At 45.7% G+C, this 19,361-nt stretch overlaps 1 protein-coding gene across 1 annotated transcript in view; it reads left to right on the forward strand.

Annotated features, from left to right (window-relative positions):
- Window positions 1–2,008: 2,008 nt before the first annotated feature.
- The window catches only part of GEMIN8 (gem nuclear organelle associated protein 8), a 68,920-nt gene continuing 51,567 nt past the window's right edge, over window positions 2,009–19,361 (forward strand). The window contains exon 1 of the mRNA XM_075336552.1: window positions 2,009–2,074. The gene's annotated coding sequence lies outside the window, so the exon portion shown is untranslated. The remainder of the gene's footprint in view (window positions 2,075–19,361) is intronic.

The raw sequence follows: 19,361 nt of genomic DNA on the forward strand, positions 1-19,361 counted from the left end.
GCAAGGGGACTAGTCCCCTGGGCGTTAGTTCCCCTGGCTAGTTGGCCCCCTTTGCATGTTAGGGCGAAGTAACATGCTAATGAATGGGCAGCGTCAGAGGATGATCTCACTCACCTCTCTGGCTGCCAATGCTGCCCGATACTGGATTTCAGCTCAGAGTGCATGACCCCAGAGTGCGTGTTTTTAACGGAAGTGTGTTTCAGGCCTGAGTGTGACCTTTTATTTCCACTTGTACCTTCCAGGTTTCCCATAGAGCCCTGCTGGGACGTTTGCTCCCTTATTCATGGCATCAGTGCCTATGTGTTTCTTCCCTTATGCTACATAAAGCATTTATGTGCTCCTGAGGCAACTGAGAACCCTTCAGTGAAGGAACCACATCAGTCCCTTCTACCTCCAAAAATATCCACCATTGACTACAATATAGTATTTCAGAATCAACCACAATTATTTATCGCTTCCAGTTCTGGAAAAGGCCTCTACCACCTATTTACTACTACCTTCAAGTGCATAAGGATTGCAAGCTCGTCCATTTATTTTCTAATGGTGATGACCCTCTGCAATAGAACACATATTGTCTTGTTGTTCATATAGATAACTTTATCCTTGATGTTTGGGGACATGGCGTCCACTGTCTATTCCAGACAAATTTGAGATCCAAAAATCAAGTAGCATTCCTTCCCTTCAGAGCCCTGCCATGCACCCAATCAGTAAGGTAGCATTGCGTTTGGGAGAATTTGTGTAACAAATTATGGGGTACATTTTCTCCTATTACCCATTGGGAAAGTTCCAAACTTTTTTAAAGGAAAAAAAAAATAATTTTCATTTTCACATGCAAATTTGAAAATGTTCTATGAAGCACCTATGGGTTGAAAATGCTCAACCCAGCCCTAGATGAATTCCTTGATGAGTCTAGTTTCCAAATTGGTGTCCTTGTGGGGGTTTCTGCTGTTTAGGTACGTCAGGGGCCCTGCAAATGTGACATGGTACCCGCAATCTATTTCAGCCATATTTACTCTCCAAATACGAAATAGCTCTTCGACCCCTCCGAGCCCTGCCGGGTGTCCAAGGTGTAGTTTTTCACCACATATAGGATATTGCCACGTTGGGGAGAAATTATGTACCAAATTATGGGCTCCATTTTCTCCTATTATCTGTTGTAAAAATTACAAACTTCAAGCTAAAATAAAATTTTACTGGGGAAAAACCCCCATATTTTTTCCTTATAACACCCAAATGTTATAATGTTCTGTGAAGCAGCTGTGGGTTCAACCTACCTGAATTTATTGAGGGGTTTAGCTTCCACAATGGGGTCACTTGTGGGGGTTTCTGCTGCTTTGGTGAAAATCGCTAATTTTTCGACATTTTCAGGAAATTTCAGATATTTTCGCAAAAAAAATAATTAAAAATGTAGCAACCTATTGCTAACAATTTGTCATGAAGATATAAACTCTGAATGACTGGGATATATAGAAGCGATGCAGAGCAATAACCTCATAAAGTGACTCTGGTCAGAATTGAAAAGTGGGACAACCCTATCTGTATAAGGGGGGGGGGGGGGTGCAGTCACTGGCCCAAAGTCATTTAACCCCGTAAAAACACCTGATACTTATCCAGATCTCTGAAAATTGACAGTCTGCCCACTGTGATCCAGCTCTGATGCCCAGAATGTGTCTGGACTGACCTTGATGAGCCATCCCTGTGTGACTGCAGTGACCTAGTCAATTAACCCTTCCAGTAACACCCTTTGATGCCCATTTTTGTAGCTGATTTTGTATTCACATCAGAGCCATGCACCACATTGTATTTTATTATTGTGATATTTTTATTATTTTTTTTTACTTTTTGTTATTAAACCTGTAGAAAAGAATAATAAACTGCTGAGCAAAAACCCAAGCTCAGCCTTGTAGGATGTGATCCTGGAGCGGAGACCTGAGACGTGTGCTGCTAAGGACTCCTCCTCTTGCAGTATTCTCTGTCTGCGCTGACTGATAGCACGTGACTGATCACATGACCGTGACGTCATGAAAGGTCCTGTACCTCTCCAGGATGTGTTGTTGTGTTCGGCTCCAGCATGGTGAGTGTGCGCGTCCTCCGCTGCTGAGGCACGGCGCTTTATTATCCGTGTGTGCTGCGGCTTTATCTTACGGTCCCTCCGCGTACACCACAGTGCGCCGGTAATGGCGGAGAGCAGCCGCGCTGTGTGAGGGACAGTCCTGGTTTTGCACATGTCCCGGATATGCTGGGATTCTGCACACCAAATCTGCAGAGCTACGCAAGTAAAGGGGAGGCTCATAATCCCATTCATACATTGCTGCAAGAAGCCATTCAGGGTCGGAACTGCGCAGCAAGTTTCCTTTTGCGGCTTTCACTCTTCAATGTAGATGGGTGAAATCATTGAGATACCTGTATATTCCGGACCACAGCCGCAGGGAGCATTACCTGCGATCAGTGGCGTATCTAGAGTTTGATGGGCCCCGGTGCAAAGTTGTGACCTGGACCCCCTGGACACCGACACTTGGCTCTTTCTCCCAGCACTCCTGTTTCCCATGATCTGAAATCCCTCTATCAGCACCCAGCTTTCTTATGTCCTGATATCCATCTTGTCCTCAGTATCCACCTTCCCCATTCTCTGCTATACATCTTTCTTTCAGCACCCAGCTTTCCTATGATCTCAGAGCATGGGAAAGTTGGGTGCTGAGAAAAGATGTATAGCAGAGCATGGGAATGCTGGGTGCTGAGGGAAAGAGCCTCTTTCCCTCAGCATAAAACTTTCCCATCCCATGTTTGTATCTTTGTCCCCCCTCAGATATAGCTCTCCAAATAGTATAATAGCCCCCCACAAAACATTTGATTTAGTATAATGGCTCCCATATAACCTTCCATGTGTTATAATGGACCTCCATGTATTATAATGCACCTCCCATAGTCCTCCATATATTATACAGCACCCATAGTATTCCATATATTATAATGCAGCACCCATAGTCCTGCATGTTTTATAATGCACCCCATAGTCCTCCATATATTATGATGCAGCCACCATAGTCCTGCATGTTTTATATAATGCAGCCCCCATAGTCCTGCATGTTTTATAATGCAGCCCCCATAGGCCTGCATGTTTTATAATGCACCCCCATAGTCCTCCATATATTATGATGTAGCCACCATAGTCCTCCATGTTTTATATAATGCAGCCCCCATAGTCCTGCATGTTTTATAATGCAGCCCCCATAGGCCTGCATGTTTTATAATGCACCCCCATAGTCCTCCATATATTATAATGCAGCCCCATAGTCCTCCATGTGTTATATTTCACCCCACAGTTCTACATATATTATAATGCAGCCCCCATAATCCTCCATATTATATAATGCACCCCATTGTCCTTCATATTGTATTATGCCGCCCACATACCGTTTAATGCACTCCATTGCCCTCCATGTATTATAATGCAGCCCCATAGTCCTGAATGTATTATAATGCACACCCATAGGCCTCCATATGTTATAATGCAGCCCCTACTTCATATTTATGCAGCCTCCATACCATTTAATGCACCTCATAGGCCTCCATATATTATAATGCACCCCCAAAGTATGTATAAGGTGTCTTTCATATTATATTATGCAGTCCCCGTACCATTTAATGCACCCCCATAGGCCTGTGGCCACCGTATACTCACTGATTAAAAAAAATAAACAAGTCCTCCAGGGGCGGACAATGAGAGCAAAGGGCCCATGTGCAAGAATTGACCATGTCCCCTCCCGCACCTCCCCCCTGCCTTTTGGTGTCTTCCATTTTAAGATTTATTGTGCTCATCATCTTGCACTGGGAAAAAAATAATAAAATCAGAGTTACTCATTTTCACCTGATCCAGTGACATCTCTGCTGCTCCGTCTATGTTTACAGGCTGCAGTAATACTGTCACACGTGACCACTTTAGCTAATCACAGGGCTCAGCAACTGACGCCATCTACCTTGGTGACTAAAACACGTGACTGCTGAAGCCAATCACTGAGCTCAGCCGTCACGTGTTTTACTCATCACATTACGGCTGCAAACATAGAACAGAGCAGCAGCAAAGAGGAATTGCTGATCCTGAGGAGGATAAGTGACCCTGACTTTATTGTTTTTCCCTAGCACAAGACTAAGGGCATTAAAAAAAATTACAACAGAAAATATATGTATGTATACACACACAGTCACATACACATACTATTTATGCACAGAGGTACATATACTATATACACACACACAGGCACATATACACACAAGCACACATACTATATATATATACACATACTATTTATGCACAGCTATACATATACTGTATGCACATACACACATCATATATACATTCACATATACTATATATACACAGACATGCACAATTATGTACAGTAGAAGCAAGGTATGTATAAAGAAGCTGACAGATCTAATAAGTACCGTATATACTCACCTCTCTGTTTCTTCATAAGTTGCTGAGGACCCGTGGAGTTTTCTTTGTCGCTCCTAATTGGGAGACCCAGACAATTGGGTGTATAGCTATGCCTCCGGAGGCCACACAAAGTATTACACTAAAAGTGTAAAGCCCCTCCCCTTCAGCCTATACACCCCCCGTACTGCTACGGGCTCATCAGTTTTTATGCTTTGTGCGAAGGAGGTCAGACATCCACGCATAGCTCCACAGCTTAGTCAGCAGCAGCTGCTGACTATGTCGGATGGAAGAAAAGAGGGCCCATAACAGGGCCCCCAGCATGCTCCCTTCTCACCCCACTCTTGTCGGCGGTGTTGTTAAGGTTGAGGTATCCATTGCGGGTACGGAGGCTGGAGCCCACATGCTGCTTTCCTTCCCCATCCCTCAATTAGGGCTCTGGGTGAAGTGGGATCCCATCGGTCTCCAGGCACAGGAGACCGTGCTCCATCCACAGCTCCTGAGGACCCTGCTGGATAGGAGCCGAGTATCGTTCAGGGACATGGCCCTGCTACTTGGAGGTACTCTGTGTCCCCGTGGGGACCGCGCACAGCAACACTCCAGCATTGCTGGGTGTGCTAGTGCACCGGGGACAGCAGCGCTGGCTGCATTTGTGCCACTATACACTTCAGCGTCGCTGAGTGTGTTTGTGTCTTTCTTCCCGCCCCCAGCCCTGCCAGTCAGGGGAAGGGCGGGACGCTGTACAGCACGGCAGCACTGAGGGCTGGAGCATGCTTTGCATACTCCACCCCCCTCACTCTGCACAGTGGGGCACCAGTTCCCGCACTTTTCTGGGTCACGCCCACGGCTCCCTCCTCTCCCCAGGACGCTGGCAGCCATTCCTCTCATGTGGTGCTGGCCCCACTAGTGCAGAAGTGTATTTATAGTTTATATGATTATAGTCTATACTTTACACTGTAGGGTGCACTGTTGATTTGTGGCTATATACCCTCCTGTATTGCTCAGAGGAGACAACAGCATGTCGTCCACAAATAGCAAGGGTGCCAAAGCACAGACTTACTATGCTGCCTGTGCAGCATGTACGGCTATACTGCCGGCAGGTTCCACTGACCCTCATTGTGTGCAATGCTCGGCCCCTGTGGCACTTTCTCAGCCGGAGCCTCTGCTAGGGGTGGCCCAGGGAGAACCACCTGTTGACACTGTCCAGGTGACAGGGACGGAGTTTGCAGTTTTTACTGAAAGACTTTCTGAGACTATGGCTAAGATATTAGAAGCCTTGCAGTCCAGGCCGGCATCTCAAGCCAGGGGCACTGTGGAATCATTGTCCCCTGGTTCCCCTCAGTTGGAACAGCAATGTCTTCCCGGGGTGTCTCATGGATCCCAGGGTGAGGTCTCTGACATGGAACGCAGCCCCAGACCGACTAAGCGAGCTCGCTATGAAATTCCCTCGACATCATCACAATGTTCAGGGTCTCAGCGAGAGGACTCTCTGTATGATGAAGCGGAGGTAGCTGATCAGGATTCTGATCCTGAAGCCGCTCTCAACCTTGATACTCCAGATGGGGACGCCATAGTGAATGATCTTATTGCGTCCATCAATGAAATGTTGAATATTTCTCCCTCAGCTCCTCCTGTGGAGGAGTCAGCTTCTCAGCAGGAGAAATTCCGTTTCAGGTTTCCCAAGCGTACAAAGAGTATGTTTCTGGACCACTCTGACTTCAGAGAGGCAGTCCAGAAACACCGAGCTTATCCAGATAAGCGTTTTTCCAAGCGCCTTAAGGATACACGTTACCCTTTTCCCCCTGACGTGGTCAAGGGCTGGACTCAGTGTCCCAAGGTGGATCCTCCTGTCTCCAGACTGGCGGCTAGATCCATAGTTGCAGTGGAAGATGGAGCTTCACTCAAGGATGCCACTGACAGACAGATGGAGCTCTGGTTGAAATCCATCTATGAAGCTATCGGCGCGTCTTTTGCTCCAGCATTCGCAGCCGTATGGGCACTCCAAGCTATCTCAGCTGGTCAGGCGCAAATTGACGCACTCACACGTACGTCTGCGCCACAGGTGGCGTCCATAACCTCTCAAACGTCGGCATTTGCGTCCTACGCTATTAATGCTGTCCTGGACTCTGCGACCCGTACGGCGGTTGCAGACGTCAATTCGGTGGCAATACGCAGGGCCTTGTGGCTGCGGGAATGGAAGGCAGATTCGGCTTCCAAAAAGTGCTTAACTGGATTGCCATTTTCTGGCGACCGTTTGTTTGGTGAGAGATTGGATGAAATCATCAAACAATCCAAGGGAAAGGAAACATCCTTACCCCAGGCCAAACCAAAAACACCCCAACAGAGGAGGGGACAGTCGAGGTTTCGGTCCTTTCGGGGTACGGGCAGGTCCCAATTCTCCTCGTCCAAAAGGCCTCAGAAGGATCAGAGGAACTCCGACGCATGGCGGTCTAAATCACGCCCTAAAAAGACCGCCGGAGGTGCCGCTACCAAGGCGGCTTCCTCATGACTTACGGCCTCCTCACACCGCATCCTCGGTCGGTGGCAGGCTCTCCCGCTTTTGCGACACCTGGCTGCCACAAGTAAAAGACCGTTGGGTGAGAGACATTTTGTCTCACGGTTACAGGATAGAGTTCAGCTCTCGTCCTCCGACTTGATTCTTCAGAACATCTCCGCCTCCCGAGCGAGCCGAGGCTCTTCTGCAGGCGGTGGGCATTCTGAAGGCAGAAGGAGTGGTGGTCCCGGTTCCTCTTCAGCAACAGGGTCACGGTTTCTACTCCAACCTGTTTGTGGTTCCAAAGAAGGACGGGTCCTTCCGTCCTGTTTTGGACCTAAAACTGCTCAACAAACACGTAAGGACCAGGCGGTTCCGGATGGAATCCCTCCGCTCCGTCATCGCCTCAATGTCCCAAGGAGATTTCCTAGCATCGATCGATATCAAGGATGCTTATCTCCACGTACCAATTGCTCCAGAGCATCAGCGCTTCTTGCGCTTCGCCATAGGAGACGAACACCTTCAGTTCGCGGCACTGCCGTTCGGCCTGGCGACAGCCCCAAGGGTTTTCACCAAGGTCATGGCTACAGTAGTTGCGGTCCTCCACTCTCAGGGTCACTCAGTGATACCTTACTTAGACGATCTGCTGGTCAAGGCACCCTCTCAAGAGGCATGCCAACACAGCCTCAACGTTACTCTGGAGATTCTCCAGAGTTTCGGGTGGATCATCAATTTTCCAAAGTCAAATCTGACACCGGTCCAATCACTGACATATCTTGGCATGGAGTTTCATACTCTTCCAGCGATAGTGAAGCTTCCGCTGGACAAACAGCGTTCACTACAGACAGGGGTACAATCTCTCCTTCAAGGTCGGTCACACCCCTTGAGGCGCCTCATGCACTTCCTGGGGAAGATGGTGGCAGCAATGGAAGCAGTCCCTTTCGCGCAGTTTCACCTGCGTCCTCTTCAATGGGACATCCTACGCAAGTGGGACAGGAGGCCGACGTCCCTAGACAGGAACGTCTCCCTCTCTCAAGCAACCAAAGCTTCCCTTCGGTGGTGGCTTCTTCCCACCTCATTATCGAAAGGAAAATCCTTCCTACCCCCATCCTGGGCGGTGGTCACGACGGACGCGAGCCTGTCAGGGTGGGGAGCAGTTTTTCTCCACCACAGGGCTCAGGGTACGTGGACTCAGCAAGAGTCCTCACTTCAGATCAATGTTCTGGAGATCAGGGCAGTGTATCTTGCCCTAAAAGCGTTCCAGCAGTGGCTGGAAGGCAAGCAGATCCGAATTCAGTCGGACAACTCCACAGCGGTGGCTTACATCAACCACCAAGGTGGGACACGCAGTCGGCAAGCCTTCCAGGAAGTCCGGAGGATTCTGCTGTGGGTGGAAGCCACAGCATCCACCATATCCGCAGTTCACATCCCGGGCGTAGAAAACTGGGAAGCAGACTTTCTCAGTCGCCAGGGCATGGACGCAGGGGAATGGTCCCTTCACCCGGACGTGTTTCAGGAGATCTGTTGCCGCTGGGGGATGCCGGACGTCGACCTAATGGCGTCACGGCACAACAACAAGGTCCCAACATTCATGGCTCGATCTCAAGATCACAGAGCTCTGGCGGCAGACGCCTTAGTTCAGGATTGGTCGCAGTTTCAGCTTCCTTATGTGTTTCCTCCTCTGGCTCTGTTGCCCAGAGTGTTACGCAAGATAAGGGCCGACTGCCGCCGCGCCATCCTCGTCGCTCCAGACTGGCCGAGGAGGTCGTGGTACCTGGATCTGTGGCATCTCACGGTCGGCCAACCGTGGGCACTGCCAGACCGACCAGATTTGCTATCTCAAGGGCCGTTTTTCCATCTGAATTCTGCGGCCCTCAACCTGACTGTGTGGCCATTGAGTCCTGGATCCTAGCGTCTTCAGGATTATCTCAAGAGGTCATTGCCACTATGAGACAGGCTAGGAAACCAACGTCCGCCAAGATTTCCTCCCTAAGGTGGTATCCCCTTTTCATCTCAATCAGGACATCTCCTTACCCTCGTTTTGTCCTCATCCAGTTCACCAATGTGAAAAGGATTTGCACTTGTTAGATCTGGTGAGAGCACTCAGACTCTACATTTCTCGTACGGCGCCCCTGCGCCGCTCCGATGCACTCTTTGTCCTTGTCGCTGGCCAGCGTAAAGGGACACAAGCTTCCAAATCAACCCTGGCTCGGTGGATCAAGGAACCAATTCTCGAAGCTTACCGTTCCTCGGGGCTTCCGGTTCCCTCAGGACTGAAGGCCCATTCTACCAGGGCCGTGGGAGCGTCCTGGGCCTTGCGACACCAGGCTACGGCTCAGCAGGTGTGTCAGGCAGCTACCTGGTCGAGCCTGCACACTTTCACGAAACACTATCAGGTGCATACCTATGCTTCGGCAGATGCCAGCCTAGGTAGGCGAGTCCTTCAGGCGGCAGTTGCCCACCTGTAGGACGGAGCCGTTTCGGCTCTATTATGAGGTATTATTTACCCACCCAGGGACTGCTTTTGGACGTCCCAATTGTCTGGGTCTCCCAATTAGGAGCGACAAAGAAGAAGGGAATTTTGTTTACTTACCGTAAATTCCTTTTCTTCTAGCTCCAATTGGGAGACCCAGCACCCGCCCCTGTTTTTGTATACACATGTTGTTCATGTTAAATGGTTTCAGTTCTCCGATATTCCTTCGGATTGAATTTACTTTAAACCAGTTTATAATTTTTTCCTCCTTCTGGCTTTTGCACCAAAACTGATGAGCCCGTAGCAGTACGGGGGGTGTATAGGCTGAAGGGGAGGGGCTTTACACTTTTAGTGTAATACTTTGTGTGGCCTCCGGAGGCATAGCTATACACCCAATTGTCTGGGTCTCCCAATTGGAGCTAGAAGAAAAGGAATTTACGGTAAGTAAACAAAATTCCCTTCTTTCCAGTCCTTCCTCTCCTGCTGTGAATGAGGAGCTGTGTGGCCTCCATCTTCCTGCTGCCCCTCAGCTCCGCCCTCAACTCCCTGCAGAAATCTGCTCCACACACACAACTTAAGGAATCGGCTCCTATTTGGCTACGGCCTCCATCCTCTCCTGAGTGGTGAGTGCCGGCGTCTTCTCCCCCGCGCTCTTTGCCAGGAGTGGCAGAGTGTCAGGCAGATCACGGAGCAGAGCTGAGAGCTGTAGGGAGGCATAGTATGGGCCTCTTCCTGCTTCCAGGGCACATCGGCATAGACGTTGAGTGCAGGCATAGATGGAGAATGAGGAAGGATGGAGTCAGCACTCCACTCCATCCTTCATCATTGCTGTGGGAGATCATGGGCGAGGGGGGCTCAGCATCCAGCGCAAAGAGCGGGCCTCTTTCACAGAGAGGAGGCGGCTGCTTCTCTGCAGGGCGGGCACCGGGCCCCGTCACAGTGGCGATCTCTACGACCGCGGTCGTTACGCCCCTGCCTGCGATGTATATACATGGCCTAACGATGTGCAGGAGATCCAGTGTGCCGCACACATCCGCCTGTATTGTAGGGTAAGCAAAGGTGCAGTGTGAAAGCAGCCCTTTGTAAGCCAGGCTTGCTATATGTGGCCGTGTAGAAAACCACCAGGCTATCTGCTGATGGAGAATCCCTCATTAAAGTGAATCTGTCATCAGGTTTGTGCTACCCATCAGAGAGGAGTATGATGTAGGCAAAAAGATCCCGAATCCAACAATATATCACTTAGATTACTGAGTGCAGCAGAGGTGAGAGAGCTGCCCATATCAGGCTCTCTATGTACATTGTCTATAGGTGGAGAGGTGCTAATCACAGGCAGAGGCGTGCCAGACTACCAGTAACTAGGCACTAGGCAATGTAGTCCTATTAATGATCTTCTGGTACTAAACCAATCATTGTAAGTAAACAACAGCAGGGACCTTGATAAGAGACACATCACTGCTGACAGATTCCCTTTAATGGCCCCTGGGAGATGAAAGAAAGGAACACAAATATCCCTGCTCCTCCTGCAGGGCCATCACTGAGTGTGAGAACAGCACAGGTATAGCAGGGGAAAATTCATTTTTTCTTTTTTTTTCTTCTAATAGATAACCCCTTTTATAGTAATTTTTTTTCCATCAAACACAATTTTTAAATTGTGGTTGTCACATAGATAATCTGATCAGAAGAAAAAAAAAACATTTTTATTCCATTGTCCATCCCAAATATGGAGTAAAAGGTAGGTAAAGGCCATATATACACCGAGAATGTACCAACATCAAATGTTCACGCAAAGGAACAAATCCTTATGTTTTCATCTTCTAAAAATGGAAGTTTGAGTTCTAGACAGTTGTAGCTCAGAATTTGGCGACACAAACATGACATTGATGGTCTGAGATTCCAGTAGTTCAGTGACATTACAGATGGCAGCTAATATGAACCTGTGCCTTAGAAACAGCTTCTTGCTGGCACGGAACACATGAGTTAGGCACTTTGAGTACATGAGAGCTGCCATACCAATCATGTATCCTTCTTTTTATTCATCTTAAACAGAACCTATCTGATCCCCCCCCGGCCTACTAAACCGCTAATATAGTATTAGTTTGACTTAAGGCCGCTTTACACGCTACGATTTATCTGACGATCTCATTAGTGATGTGACACGCCCAGATCATAGTTACAATTTGCCGAGATCGCACATAGGTCGTTTATTAGCGGTCACACGTAACAATTTCACAAGCGACGCAAAATCAGTCAGCAATATATATTGTTTGTCCGAGGCGGTCGTGTGGATGTTGTTCGTCGTTTGCAGGGTGTCAAACGTACCAATATGTCTGCTGCGTTCCAAACGATGAACAATATTTTGAAAGTGAACGACGTATCAACGATTTTCAACCTATTTGCGATCGTTCGGAGTTGCTCGTAGGTGTCACACGCAATAACGCCACTAACGATGCCGGATGTGCGTCACGGCATCCGTGACCCAGACGACATATCGTCAAATAAATCGTAGCGTGTAATGCCGCCTTTATCCCAGTGCTTGATATCTCACAAGCGCTTCCACAACGTAAAAATACAACTTCTTTATGCCTTTTGTTACATGTGACTGAGCCGGAACTAGTCCTGCGGGCTATCACTTTCTCTGATCTGATCTGGTGATGTATTCCAGGTCCGTGCTGAGGCGGTACTAGTCCTAGTAGAGAATATTATCTTGACCTTGACTTGGGGAAAAGGCTGATGTAGATGAATTCATACATTTTATAACGATAGGTGATGTGATATCATGAAACTAAGGTCCACAATGCCAAGAGCTTTTATTATTCAGCTCAGTGCTACTCTCAGATCCTACCTACTCAATCTACCAAAAATGCTTTGTGAAGACCAGTTTAGGTGTAATCCTGTCTGGTGTTAGTGTGTTCCCTGTATAAGGGAGTACCGAGGTCTCCGTCGTGAATTATTTTATCCTTTCCTTTCCCCTCATTAATGAGATTATCCCATCTCCATAGCCACATTTCCAAATTCTCAATTCTCCTCCTCACCTGTCCCAGTATATGTGCTTTTCTTCTAAATACACCAACTATGGATACATTTAGATTTGCCTGTGGCCATTCTACAACCTCTGATCAGTTACATGCAAGTCAAGCAATGGTTGTTTAAAGGGGTAATCCAAGCCTAAGTTTTTAGGCCTATAGCAAAACAAAAAACCAGGCAGTTGCTAACTACCTGTCTGGTCTACCTGACACTGGCTCAGAGCAGTCATGGACCACCATTCACTGCTCCATGTCACCAGAGCGGCTCATCCTCCTCTTGGCTGTTCTGTGAGCATGGCGTGACTTCCGTCATGCCAATTAATAGCCAGCTCCCTGCTACATAACTGCAGGGAGCAACCTGTCAATCAGCATGACATCGGTAATCAAGCCCCATTAACAGAGCAGAGTGGAAGAGAAGCCAGCAGAACCACTCCGTGCCAGCAGAGATCGACGACCGACACAACAGACAGGTCGTTTACTTGCCTGTTAGACTAGATATTTTTACAATGACCCTAAGAACTATGTCAGTGGTCCCCAACCTTTCTTACCCTGACAGCCACATTTAGCTCGGACAGATGGTTGTGAGCCACATCCAGAGCCCTCAGGGTAGTGACACCCAGAGACCCCTATCACTTGGATAATGATAGCCAAAGCTTTAGCCCAGAAATCACACATAAACCTTGTGCGTCCTTGAAGAATATTTACATCAATATGTTCCAATGTTACTTCCATTTGGTATTCTAGTATTGAGCAATCCCACCACACTATGGCATCCATCTTCAAGTACCCCTCTAACTGGTGCCACCATCCTGTCCAGCTTACCTTATTAATATCCTCATTCCCATGGCCAGTGAATGTGCATCCAGATCTGGATGTCTTTATGGGTCTACTAAAATGAGTAACGATTGAGACCTACTCATCGTATCTATCCAAATGCACCATGATGGCAGACAGCCACGAGCGGCACATCATGGAGCCGCAAGCCACATGTGGCTTCTGAGCTACAGGTTGGGGACCCCTAGGGTAACCCCTTTAGTAACTTTAGATAGTCCAACCGCATGATCATTCAGCAATCGTTCTGTGCACATCGCATATCACTGTTCTCAGCAGCACATTATGTTTAGGCTTAATTCACATATCCGAATTTTGCGTATGAGTCTATAGGGCCATTCACATGTCTGTGGAAAATCACAGAGATATGTCTGATTTTGATTCAAGGGTCAGATCAAAATCGGCAAAGCAAGTCTGTGGGTCCAGGAAAAAATCAGGCTGCACTCAGATTACATCCGATTTTCAGGGTGGTGTCAGAATGGAGAAAGTGGAGACATTGGATCACACTTGTACCACACGGTGATAAGAGTAATAAGTCTGCTTCTCTCGTACGCGGAAAAATCGAACATGTGAATGAGCCCTTACTAAGGACCATGTGTTCCCAAGAATGGTGATTTTTTTTTTTTTTATTTAGGCTAGCTAGTTTCACCCGACAAGCAAGTGTGCATTCATCCTTTGATAGGCAGCCTCTTTAGACAGACCACTCTTCGGGTAACTAGTGTTCCAAGGCCAGTGAAGTGGACCCTCAACTCCCAAGTGGTTATGCCTGTATCTATTAGGTAGAAATGAGTGAATATAATTGTTTTACCACCGACATTTTTATAGCACTGCTAAAAATTCAAGTGTGGGAGAAAATGTGTACACACAGCTCCTATATCTGTCAGTTTTGTTTCGTTGCAGGAGGATTACGTGCTTTGATAGAGCTGAGCCGCGTGACATCCCTAGTACAAGCCATTTGTCAATGCTGCCTAGTTCCACCAGATGGTGCTAGATAATTAATATGAGCAGTCTGGCCCACACCCAGTATACAGCATCCTCCGTAGATACACAAAATCCTGTGTACACCCCCTTTATGTCATTGTTTGGACCCTGCTTATATACTGTATAATGAGTTATTATAGAATTATATGCCTTTTTATTGAGGCATTTCTATGGCCAGTTAAAATCAGTGCCTCTCCAGACAAGAACATGTGGAGATTTGGAGCTATCGGTGCAATGTTTAGAATCCTTTTATAATAATTTTGTCTTGGATAACGCTGCCCGACATCCGGGAACCCCACTGTAGCTGAAGGATGGGCAGATCTTTTAGCTAAATCAGTTGAAATGTTCATGGAAATGTGTGATAAGCGCCACACTTAAAAATCTTTTTCTTCAATAAATGATATTACACTTATCCTGGGTACATTTTACTTTAAGGGGTTTCCCCACAAACTAAGTACATTTTAATCAAAAGATCTTAAAATAATAATTTCCACAATTGGATGTGTTACAAAAGAAATATTCCTGTGCTGAGATAATGTGATATATATCTCTCTGCTATGTACTGTGTAATGGCCGTGTCTGACTGTACAGGGACATTGCCTGATCATACCACAGCTCCTGGGCAGGGGAGGACGCAAAAGAATATATAGACATTACAGCATGGTAAAACATTTGCCTGCCTGTTTTTTACAAAAATGCCTTACCTCTCAAAAGAATCAGCTATGATCCCATGCTGTCTTGTCTGTATTCTATTTTTTGCTTCCTCCCTGCCCAAGCGATGTGGCCTGATCAGACCATGTTCCTGTATGGTCAGACACAGCCATTACAAACATTTTTTTGTTTCAACACATTAAGTTGTGGAACATATTAATATTCCAAGATCTGGTTAAAATATACTTTGTAGGACAACCCCTTTTAATATAGTGAAACGTACAGAGTGAATTAATGGTTTACTTGTCAGTGAGCTTGTTCTGATGGAGAAATTAAGGCTATGTGTGCACGTGTGCATATTACATGCAGTTACGCTGTGATCTGCAGCGCAGCGTAACTGCATGCGTCCTGCGTCCCCTGCACAGTCTATGGAGATTGTGCAGGAGCCGTGCACACGTGGCATATTAGAACGCAGCGATTCGGCTGCTGCCCGAATCGCTGCGTTCTAAGAAGTGACATGTCACTTCTTCCGTGCGGTTTGCATGCTGTCTATAGGGAGAGGCCGCATGCAGAGCGCACGTTCTCTGCCGGCACCATGCGCTTCAGAACGGAGCTTTTCAGCTGCGCTCTGAAGCGCACCTTTTAGGTGCAGTGCAGAGCGCACACGTGCGCACATAGCCTTAAGCTTTTATCTGGGGGAGGAGGGGGGTTCTGCTGTGTTTTTTGTTTTTTTGGGGTGTTTTTTCTGAACTTTTCTGTGCTGATTTGTGACCACAGACCACATCACAGTTGATATGAATGGAACATTTGCAGAAGTCTGCACCTGCAAATCCTTACCGAATTGTGCTGCAGCTTTAACAGTTGACTATTTAAAGGGTTTGTTCAATACTGGACAGCTCCATTTTAATTAATTCCTGGAGGTTGACTGGCTGCAGACACTTGTCAATGCAGTCTAAACTATTTCTTAAGAGCAGACTTCCATCCACTACATACAGTGCCTTGCGAAACAATCAAAATAGATTTATTTTTTCTAAACCTCTCAATCATCACATTGCCTTGCGAAAGTATTCACCCCTTTGGCTTCTTACCTATATTGTTACATTACATCCTGTGTTTAAATATTTTTGTAATCTGATTTGTGTGTGACGCATCAGCACTAAATAGCAAAGTGAAAAAAATATAGGCAAAAATTATTTTATGGGATAAAATACATAAAATTGCCATGTGCATATGTATTCACCCCTTTTGCTATGAAGCGCCTAAAAATTTCTGGTGCAAGCAGTTACCTTCATAAGCAGGGCTGTGGAGTCTGAGTCGGAGCTCATTTTGGTGGAGTCGGTATAAAATGCACCGACTCCTAAAATATATGATAAATTGGGGACAGGAGTGCAATGCAGAATGTGCTGAATATTTTACTAAATAATATTTAGTATAATGCTTATATTTAAGTGAAAAATGTATTGTAGTACAATGTGAACATCAGACATTTAATAATTTTTATGATACGATAATCAAGATATTTGGATAGAACATAAAATATATTCATTGGAATACAACTTTAGAACATAAAAAACTAATAAGCTAATAAATTGTAATATATATAATATGTATATATATATATATATATATATATATATATACACACACACAAGATATATATGTAATCTACTGTATATTACATAGTGTATTACATATTTACAATTTATTACAGTTTGTGTTCTAAAGTTGTATTCCAATAAATATATTTTATGTTCTATCCAAATATCTTGATTATTGTATCATAAAAATTATTAAATGTCTGATGTTCACATACACATGTTCATGTATTACAATAAATTTTTCACCTAACTATAAGCAATATATGTAGGAGTCGGAGTCGGTGCAAGAGAAATTGAGGAGTCGGAGTCGAAGGTTTGGTTTACCGACTCCACAGTCCTGTTCTTAAGTCACATTCTCAGTGAAAGGAAGTCTACCTGTGTGCAATGTAAAGGCCCCGTCACACACAGAGATAAATCTGCAGCAGATCTGTGGTTGCAGTGAAATTGTGGACAATCAGTGCCAGGTTTGTGGCTGTGTACAAATGGAACAATATGTCCATGATTTCACTGCAACCACAGATCTGCCAAAGATTTATCTCTGTGTGTGACGGGGCCTTAAGTGTCCCTGCATCTGTCAATATATGCACACCTTTTCTGAAAGAGGCTGCAACACCATTAAGCAAGAGACACCACTAACCAAACAACACCATGAAGACCAAGGAGATCTCCAAACAAGACAAAGTGATGAGAAGTACAAGTCAGGGTTTGGTTCTAAAAAAAAATATCCAAATCTCTGATGATCTCCCAGAACACCATCAAATGGATAGACTATAGTACCACAACAAACCTAGCAAGAGAGAACCCCCACCAAAACTCTCAGCCCGGGCAAGGAGGGCATTAATCAGAGCAGCAGCACTGAGACCAAAAGTAATCCTGAAGATGGTTCACAGTTCCCAAGCAGAGACTGGCGTATCTGTCCATACAACCACAATAAGCCGTATACTCCATAGAGCTGGACTTTATGGAAGACTGGCCATAAAAAAAGCATTTACTAACATCCAAAAAATGGAAGGCTCATTTTGCTTTTGTCAAAAGACATGGGAGGCTCCACAATTGTATGGAGATACAGTCATATGAAAAAGTTTGGGCACCCCTATTAATGTTAACCTTTTTTCTGTATTAAAATTTTGTTTTTTTGCAACAGCTATTTCAGTTTCATATATCTAATAACTGATGGACTGAGTAATATTTCTGGATTGAAATGAGGTTTATTGTACTAACAGAAAATGTGCAATCCGCATTTAAACAAAATTTGACCGGTGAAAAAGTATGGGCACCCTTATCAATTTCTTGATTTGAACACTCCTAACTACTTTTTACTGACTTACTAAAGCACTAAATTGGTTTTGTAACCTCATTGAGCTTTGAACTTCATAGGCAGGTGTATCCAATCATGAGAAAAGGTATTTAAGGTGGCCACTTGCAAGTTGTTCTCCCATTTGAATCTCCTATGAAGAGTGGCATCATGGGCTCCTCAAAACAACTCTCAAATGATCTGAAAACAAAGATTATTCAACATAGTTGTTCAGGGGAAGGATACAAAAAGTTGTCTCAGAGATTTAAACTGTCAGTTTCCACTGTGAGGAACATAGTAAGGAAATGGAAGAACACAGGTACAGTTCTTGTTAAGCCCAGAAGTGGCAGGCCAAGAAAAATATCAGAAAGGCAGAGAAGAAGAATGGTGAGAACAGTCAAGGACAATCCACAGACCACCTGCAAAGCCCTGCAGCATCATCTTGCTGCAAATGGTGTCAATGTGCATTGGTCAACAATACAGCGCTCTTTGCACAAGGAGAAGCTGTATGGGAGAGTGATGCGAAAGAAGCCGTTTCTGCAAGCACGCCACAAACAGAGTCGCCTGAGGTATGCAAAAGCACATTTGGACAAGCCAGTTACATTTTGGAAGAAGGTCCTGTGGACTGATGAAACAAAGATTGAGTTGTTTGCTCATACAAAAAGGCGTTATGCATGGAGGCAAAATAACACGGCATTCCAAAAAAAGCACTTGCTACCCACAGTAAAATTTGGTGGAGGTTCCATCATGCTTTGGGGCTGTGTGGCCAATGCCGGCTCCGGGAATCTTGTGAAAGTTGAGGGTCTCATGGATTCAACTTATTATCATCAGATTCCTGACAATAATGTGCAAGAATCAGTGACGAAGTTGAAGTTACGCAGGGGATGGATATTTCAGCAAGACAATGATCCAAAACACTGCTCCAAATCTACTCAGGCCTTCATGCAGAGGAACAATTACAATGTTCTGGAATGGCCATCCCAGTCCCCAGACCTGAATATCATTGAACATCTGTGGGATGATTTGAAGCGACTGTCCATGCTCAGCGACCATCAAACTTAACTGAACTGGAATTGTTTTGTAAACAGGAATGGTCAAATATACCTTCATCCAGGATCCAGGAACTCATTAAAAGCTACAGGAAGCGACTAGAGGCTGTTATTTTTGCAAAAGGAGGATCTACAAAATATTAATGTCACTTTTATGTTGAGGTGCCCATACTTTTGCACCGGTCAAATTTTGTTTAAATGCAGATTGCACATTTTCTGTTAGTACAATAAACCTCATTTCAATCCAGAAATATTACTCAGTCCATCAGTTATATATGAAACTGAAATAGCTGTTGCAAAAAACAAAATTGTTATAAAGAAAAAAGGTTAACCTTAATAGGGGTGCCCAAACTTTTTCATGTGACTGTAGGTTCTGTGGCCAGATGAGATCAAAATTGAACTTTTTGGTCACAAAGGTAAACGCTATGTCTGGTGCCAAACCAACACAGCTCTGCACTACAGGGACACCATCTCCACAGTGAAACATGATGGTGGCAGCACCATGCTGTGGGGATGTTTTTCGGCAGCAGGG

The sequence above is a fragment of the Anomaloglossus baeobatrachus genome, chromosome 2 (assembly GCF_048569485.1).
Source record: "Anomaloglossus baeobatrachus isolate aAnoBae1 chromosome 2, aAnoBae1.hap1, whole genome shotgun sequence".
NCBI lineage: Eukaryota > Metazoa > Chordata > Amphibia > Anura > Aromobatidae > Anomaloglossus > Anomaloglossus baeobatrachus.